Source organism: Chenopodium quinoa, unplaced genomic scaffold, assembly GCF_001683475.1.
Source record: "Chenopodium quinoa cultivar QQ74 unplaced genomic scaffold, ASM168347v1, whole genome shotgun sequence".
NCBI classification, from domain to species: domain Eukaryota; kingdom Viridiplantae; phylum Streptophyta; class Magnoliopsida; order Caryophyllales; family Amaranthaceae; genus Chenopodium; species Chenopodium quinoa.
The window spans coordinates 1409065-1416490 of NW_018743144.1; the positions used below are offsets into that span (position 1 = coordinate 1409065).

Below are 7426 nucleotides of genomic sequence, written 5' to 3' on the forward strand. Positions count from 1 at the left end.
TATGAGTTACTTAGTAGAATTAAAGGTAAAAGATATCAAGGTTATGGGATTCCTTACCTCAGCCAGTTGGCCCATTATCCGGTCGAAGTCCACCACCTGACCGGGTGAGGGTCCTCACTATCCGTTTTGCGAAGACCACAAGATCCGGCTCGTAGGATGTTAGATCTGCATCAAAAGTAGTACTCTGTGAGAAAGAGGCAGCATAGTTGGAATTCATCCGTTGCCGGCTGTTGACTGAACCCCCAGGTGGATCAACCTTAGTCTTGACTCTCAAGAAGTCAAGTGGCCAAGGTATTCCAATCTTTCCTTACCTTGTGTATCCGGATGGGGCGTAGGCGTCTGCTTCCCCCCCCCCCCCCCGGTTGTTGCTGCACCGTCTGCAACATTAGGTGGCTCGCCACCCTTTGATGCCGTAGAGACATCCGGTGCTTTCTGTTGCGAGCGTTCTGAGCTTTCGCTCAGAATTTTCATAACAGAAGGAGATTTGCCTACGGTCGTTGGACGATCGGATTTGGCAGCAGAGTTTGTCCAGGGAGGGGATCCTTCCTGGCGGCCTTCGCAGCCGGAGCTTTCTCCTGATCTTCTCCTTGCCTTTTGAGAAGCTTGGAAAAGGATCGTGGCACTCGCTTTGCAGAGTCCTGAGAAATGAACAAGGGTCGGCAAATTGCCTTAGTAAAAAAAATAATATATAAATAAAGTATATGTATATATACACATACAAAGTTAGGCGGTCGTACCCCGCCTTTCTTAGCTTCTTTTGCATCAACGGATGCTTTCTTGGCTATGGCAGCCTCTTTGCGCAGCAGCGCCGCCGACTTAACCGGTGTCTTTGCCGGGTCGACCATCTTCAAGGCGTCGGCTGCATAAATAGAATCTAAGGTTATAAGAAATTACGGCAAGTTTGCAATAAAAGTAAAAATAACAAATACTCCGGATGTGAGGTAATCTACCATTGGGAGACATGGTGCTCAGCCCGTATGCGGGCAAGAAGCATTCATCCTTGAAATAGTCCGGATGGTGGATCCAGTTCTTGGAAACTATAACGTGAGTCCCATCCCCCATGGGCTCAGTTGTGGTCTCAAAGAAGCCCGACTCTATTATTTGCTCCCGGGCCTTAGTCAATAGCTCCGGGAGAGAGCGTTTCCTTCCCACAAGAGCCGGCTATGTGTTATACCGGCGAAGAGTCCGGTTGTGTCTTAGAGTGGGGGAAGAAATCAAATAGAATTTGTCCTTCCACCGGGACCATTTGTACACTTTGTCCAAAGTCATCAAGTATTGGTGCAAGGTACTCAGAGTATACCATGCCCCATGGCCGCCTGGGGCCTTGCTCAAATAGTGCATTGGGGGTGAGCTTGGATTTATATTTTGGAACTCGCAGGCGGCAATGTAACTTAGAATGTTCACCCACAAATTGGGGGTGAGCTGCCAAACTCCTACATCGTACCCCTTTAGGATTTTTCTAATCCCGGGGTGGAGGGGGAACCGGAGGTCGGCTTCTATTACCGCCTCATAGCAGACAAAATAATGGTCTGCATTATCAATGTCATCGTCCCACGCCATTAATGCGTCAGCAGGTGGAACGATGATATCCCACCCCTTCCCAAAGGGGTGCTTCTCTTTAAAGGCCCTGAAGCCACTTCTCAGTAGGGCAATGTTACCCGACAGCATTCTAGTCCTTTTTGGGTTAGGGTGGTCATCAACTTTAGGCGGCTGCTGGTAGTCAGCCGCAAAATTATCTTGGTCAGAGCCTGAAGATTCGGCCCTTAACCCTTTGCCGGCCTCAGCATTGCCGGCTTCATCAGAGGAGGAGGCTCCCTCGCCATCTACCTCTCGAACTCCCGAGCTCCCGGAAGTAGAGGGAGCCTCTTCATAAGAACCACTCTCCTCCAAATCCCTCTGTTCCTCGTCTTGGACAACCTCATCGGCTGGCACTTCTATAGTGCGCTGGCTCCTAGATTTTCTGGTCGCTTGTTTGACTCTGGCCATTGTCTCCTGCACAGACACAGAGAGGGAGGAATTCGGAGATGAGCACATCGATTTTGACAGTCAAGAAAAGGCACCCCCTATTCTAGACTCAGCCGTTCCGGGGGACCGGCTGAGTGTCCTAGGCAGTGCCAAGTGAGTGGATGGAGAACCCATTTTTATTTTCTAAGACTATGTATACAGGCGGAGAAAGAATTGTATACAAGTTGAAAAAGAGAAAAGCTAAAATGGTACAGGCGGTTACCTTACTTTTTACTCTGAAAAATCTGAAAACCGCTACAGCTGGTAAAACCGGGTGTTGAACTGGCTAGCACACGGAAACTTGAACTTGTTGTGATGCAGACGGAGACAGAGAATCTCTCTCTTTCTCTCTCTAAAAAGTCAAAATGAACGTAAGGTGAGAGAAGGGGGGGGTAAACTTCTATTTATAGAAGGTGAAAGCGGGGGGAAATTTTGATTTGAAATTCAAATTTTACTACCGTTATAGTTCACCTTTGAAAGGTGGACATGTGTCACAGGCCCCATGTGATACGCACGTGAGCCCTGTGAGGGGCAAATGTTTAGGGTAAAAATACCCTAGACACGTGGACCAATGAGAGGAGGCCACGTGTCGAGTTCAGGATGGCTCACGTGGCTTAATATCCTCTTGACACATTGCCCCCTTGGATACATCTCTAAATGGCAGCCTTCAAGGGCCCAAATCCCAAGAAGCGCCGTAAAACGGCACAGCCCACCAAAATCTAGGTCAAGTGATCTAGATGGGGGCACATTCTCCAACAACCCTATAAATAGGGAGATATTTCCCCATTTTGGGGACACATTCAATCATTTATTACACCTACATTATCTCACATCAGAGAAACACCTGAGCTTGGAATCCAAGCAGATCCCCACCTAAATTTCCGTATTCTTTACTCTCTTTCAAGTTACTAACTTGATCGTCGGAGGCGTAGCTCCAACCACCCGGAGTCTCCGTTGTTTTGCAGGTAGAGCTCAGCCGGATCAGACTTTGTGATGTAACTCTCCCAAGGGACAAAATCACCCAAAACAAGGTCTACTCCATTACCAAGTTAAGAAACTAAAATATTATTTAGACGACAGAAAATACGAGAAAAGTAGTACTAAACTATAAAGGATTAAGGTTGCAAACAAGTATGAGAAATAGTTCTAGGTTTCGGGTTTTGCCAATTACTCTCAACAATGAAATTAAACTAGTTGTAGAGTTGAACATAAATAATGTAGCAATGATCAAATTACTAATAGCATGTAATCTCCTTTCTACTTCCCTGATCATAACTATTGAAATAAACTCATTAGGAAAAGGAATTCAATAAGACCACCCCAAGTGTATAACTATTCCCAAAAGTATACTACTTGACGTTTGATAATCCCACGAACTAGTATTGAAAGTTCACTCCCGCTAATAAATAAATACCTTAAACATACAATCAATTGGCCAAATTAATTATAAAAAATTAAACAAGATTATCAAATTGCATCATATAAATCAAACCCAAACAATACAATTCAATTCATAGATAGAAATAGAAATATAAAAGACTACATCCCTAACCTAGAACAAACGAAATTAGCTAGACATGGAAATTAAGAGAACACAACTAATTGATGAAGAATTGATACTAATAAACATATTTAATCAAACCAAAATCAACCAATTGCCTAAACTAAAGGGAGGAAGAGTAAACTACAATAGCAGAAGTTGGGCGTTGCATCAACACTCAGTCCAATCACGGCTTACGGTTGCTGCTGCTCCATCCTCTTCTCGGACTACTCTTCTCGGACTGCATCAACACTCAGTCCAATTTAGTTCTAACACGAGTTAATAAGTATATAAAATATTGACTTATCCGTACACAAATCGCATAATAACAAACGAACATAGATCAGATGAAAACGAAGAACTTAAATCGCAAACAAGTAAACGTATAATGACAAACTGAATTTTGAGATGAAACTGAAGAATTTAAAGGCATAAATACAAAGAAAAGGTAAATAAAGTGGATAAATTATAAAGTATGTTACCTTTTACAATGTAGATTAACGAGAAGATTAGGGTCCAAAAGGGCTTTTTGATGACAAAATAAAAAATGGCAAGTAGAGAAGAGGGAGGAAAAAGGAAAGGCTGGAAAGAGAGATGAGATAGAATGAGAATGAGCAGCGTGAATGAGAGAAAGATTATGGTGTACAATTAGGGTTATTTGTGAATTGATGATTTGGGCTTGGCCCATATTTTAAAATGGCCATATTTCACTACTACAAAATTGGTCAAAGAGACCCGTCCAAATTAGCCAAAGAGACTGTCTTAGAGGCGGTCTCTAGCGCAGCGGTCCCTTTGATAAAGAGACTGCTTTATTAGAGGTGGTCTCTAGAATGAGAAAGCTAAGACCGCCTCTTAAATATAAGCGGTCTCAATTTTAGGAAATTGAGACCGCCTTTATAAGAAAAGCAATCTCTATTTTCTTAGATAAACAGTCTCTGTTTTGAGAAAAGTGAGACCGCTTTTTAACTTCACGGGTCTCTTTGGTCTCATTTAAAATAAAAAAAAAAAAAGTATTTCTTTATAATTACAATTCGTCGATATTAATAAGAAATTATTTAATTTTATTTATTTTGCCATTATAAAATCAGAAGTAAAAAAATAATTCTTGTATTTCATATACCTCAAAAATTATGTACATAGTACATATTTGAATGAAAATTCAATACATAAAAAAAAAAATCCGAAAATGATAACTAAAATTCCAAGATCTCCAGATCTTCAATTGCAGATTTCTTCGGTTCAAACTTGAAAATTGAGAGATCGTTACCTACAACCACAAATATACACAAGTTCAAAAAAAAATAAAAGCAAATATTATTATCCGAAAATAAATCATAACAATGACAGATTGAAAAAGAAAAAAACAAAAATTTTAAAAACGAGATATAAAATAAAATAAAATTCGTTTACAATAAAAAAAATATGAGAAATTGTTCGATTTAACTAATGAAATACGAGATCTAAAAGTAAAATTCGATTTATTGACAATGAACACATGCAAAATCAAAGCAAGAAAAATTATACTAATTCCAAAGACAACTTAAAGAATAATTCGTCAAGAAATTCTCAACGGAATAAAAAATAAAATAAAAATAAAAACAGAGCTTAAAAATAAACGTTGAAATCGAAATTGAAAATGGAAACAGAAATACAAATCAAATACGAAATTAATAAAGACGACAATTACTAGATCTGACTATGAAAGTTGTTTTTAATTTAAATGAAAATATTATAATAAAATGGCAAAAATAGCATTTGAAACGAAAACATTAACAAGCAAACAAACAATCTACTATCATGGCTAAACGGAAAATCGGACAAATTATTGTTTTTTAACAATAAAAAAGATGTTGAAAAGCAATAATTCTAAGAAATTTAGAATTTTCATTAAGCAAAACCGAAAAACACTCACCTTGGCCAAAGATCTTGAAATTTTGAAACTATAGAGTGAAGATAACTTCTTAAAATTGAGAAAGAAGTGAATGATAGTAATTATTTTTTATATTTTGTGCAAGATTCGCTTGAGAAACAGAAAAAATGAGTTGAGGAGGAGGAAGATAGATCGATGTGAGAAGGGAGAAGAGAGAGAAACAAAAACTGGAAATGAAGAGCGGTAGAGAGGTTTCCGGGGTATGCATGACCATGAAGTCTAGGAACTTTCCGGGCTGAAGGCCATTCTGCATCGCAAAAACGGCTAGCCCCTGGTCCAGCTGAGAGACGCTGGATGACTCGTTACTGAAACGGGTCAGATAGTCTCGGAGGCTTTCGGTTTCCCCCTGTTGTAGACTCATGAGTTCTGCAGTAGTCTTCTCTCGGCGGTTTGCAGTGGAAAACTTGCTCCTGAATTTGGAGGACAGATCATCCCACCCTGTTATGGAGCCTTGCTTTACTCCCTTGGAGATCCACGCTTGCGCGACCCACTTGAGAGTGGTTGGGAAATATTTGCACCAAGTCGCTTCGGATCTGGGGCAAAGATGCATATGAGTCTCATACGAGGCCACGTGATCCTTCGGATCTGAGGTCCCGTCATATGCGATGTGCGACGGTATTTTAACCGTGGGCACGCGCTCTTCCAGTATCCATTGCTCGAATGGTGAACTGGCGGGTAGCATAACGGCCTTGCCCTTGTTCCTGGCCGTAGGGACCGCGCTCCGCCCTCTTAGAGAGGTAGGAGTGGTTTTCGTCCCTGGCTGGGAAGTCTGGGCCTCGGCCGCAGGGAACGAGAGGCGACTGCGCACGCTCGGTTCCTTGCCGCCGAGTCGGTCGAGGACGCTTCGGCGAACAGTCTCAGGTTCTCGGTGAGTAGATTCTGGCCGAGAAGCTGAGCTGCTGCTCTTATGCGCTTCTGGTCGTGAGGATGAGGATCCTTTTAAAAATTGAGGGTTCTTTTTCCTCTCTTTTTCATTTTTCCAGGTATCCTCTTCCCACTCTTCCAGTTCCCGGAAGGAAGGAAGCTTCCCACCATCATGGTCTAGCTTCCTCCGCTGATGCCGGGTATGCGGAGGAGTTCGATCACGAGGTGGTGGCATATTTTGTGCCCTCATCGCCTCCATGAGTACTGCCAGCGCTCTTGCCACCTCTTCCGAGCTGGGCCCCGTCAAAGGGGTCCTCGGCCGAGTATGGGAATGAGGGCGCACAGCCGATGGTTGGCTTTGGGGCACTGAATGTGTCCTATGATCGGACTCACCCCTGCTAGACCGAGAGTGACTCGGCCTATGATGAGAGTCATGAATTACGGGAGAAAGGGAATCCTCCTTGTATGATCCTCCCCCCGAGCTGGCACCCTTGGGAGAGTTCCGGTCCGGCGAGGGTGATGGTGTAGGGGTTTTAGGCTTTTCGCCCGCTCCTTGACGGAGGCCTTTGATCTTGCGGTTCTTAGCCATTGCTACTAAGATTATTGCAAGATGATCTTGGTTAGAAATTTGGCTTAAAGATTTTTGAAAGTCTTCCCCACAGACGCCGCCAAATTGTTTCGGGTGAAAACAATGGGACCTTGCCGAAGGTCCGATGAAACAGGGAAGACTAGATTCGGTCCAAGTAATGTTGGGCCGAAGGTTTCCTGCACAGTAAACACACGTAAACTAGCCTCGGGGGTGTTGCCGAGGAAGGCCCCTCCGATGCTAAAGTCAGTACAATGTGTAGAAAGAGAACACTATGCAAGAGAATTAGTTTCTTGAGGCTTTGCTTGAATATATGAGAATATATGAGAGTATATGAGAATATGTGAATGAATGTAAATCCATATAAAGATGTAATATTGATGGCTTTTATACCTCTTCATACATGGAGAAGTTGGGCCTTAGCCCAATTGGCTTGCTTTGAGGGCTGATCTTTGACTTTAGCACAATTGGAGAGTTGAACCTTGACCTTGGGCTTTTAATT

General features: G+C 42.5%; 2 long non-coding RNA genes across 2 annotated transcripts; both read right to left on the reverse strand.

The window, feature by feature from the left end:
* Positions 1-3468: 3468 nt before the first annotated feature.
* LOC110732138 lies at positions 3469-4287 on the reverse strand. Its single transcript, XR_002513432.1, has 2 exons — positions 4027-4287; positions 3469-3785 (listed from the first exon to the last, which is right to left on the reverse strand). It is a non-coding gene; the product is annotated as an uncharacterized LOC110732138 (long non-coding RNA).
* A 348-nt stretch (positions 4288-4635) lies between these two features.
* On the reverse strand, positions 4636-5686 carry LOC110732139. Its single transcript, XR_002513433.1, has 2 exons — positions 5457-5686; positions 4636-4811 (listed from the first exon to the last, which is right to left on the reverse strand). It is a non-coding gene; the product is annotated as an uncharacterized LOC110732139 (long non-coding RNA).
* Between the last annotated feature and the right edge of the window lie 1740 nt (positions 5687-7426).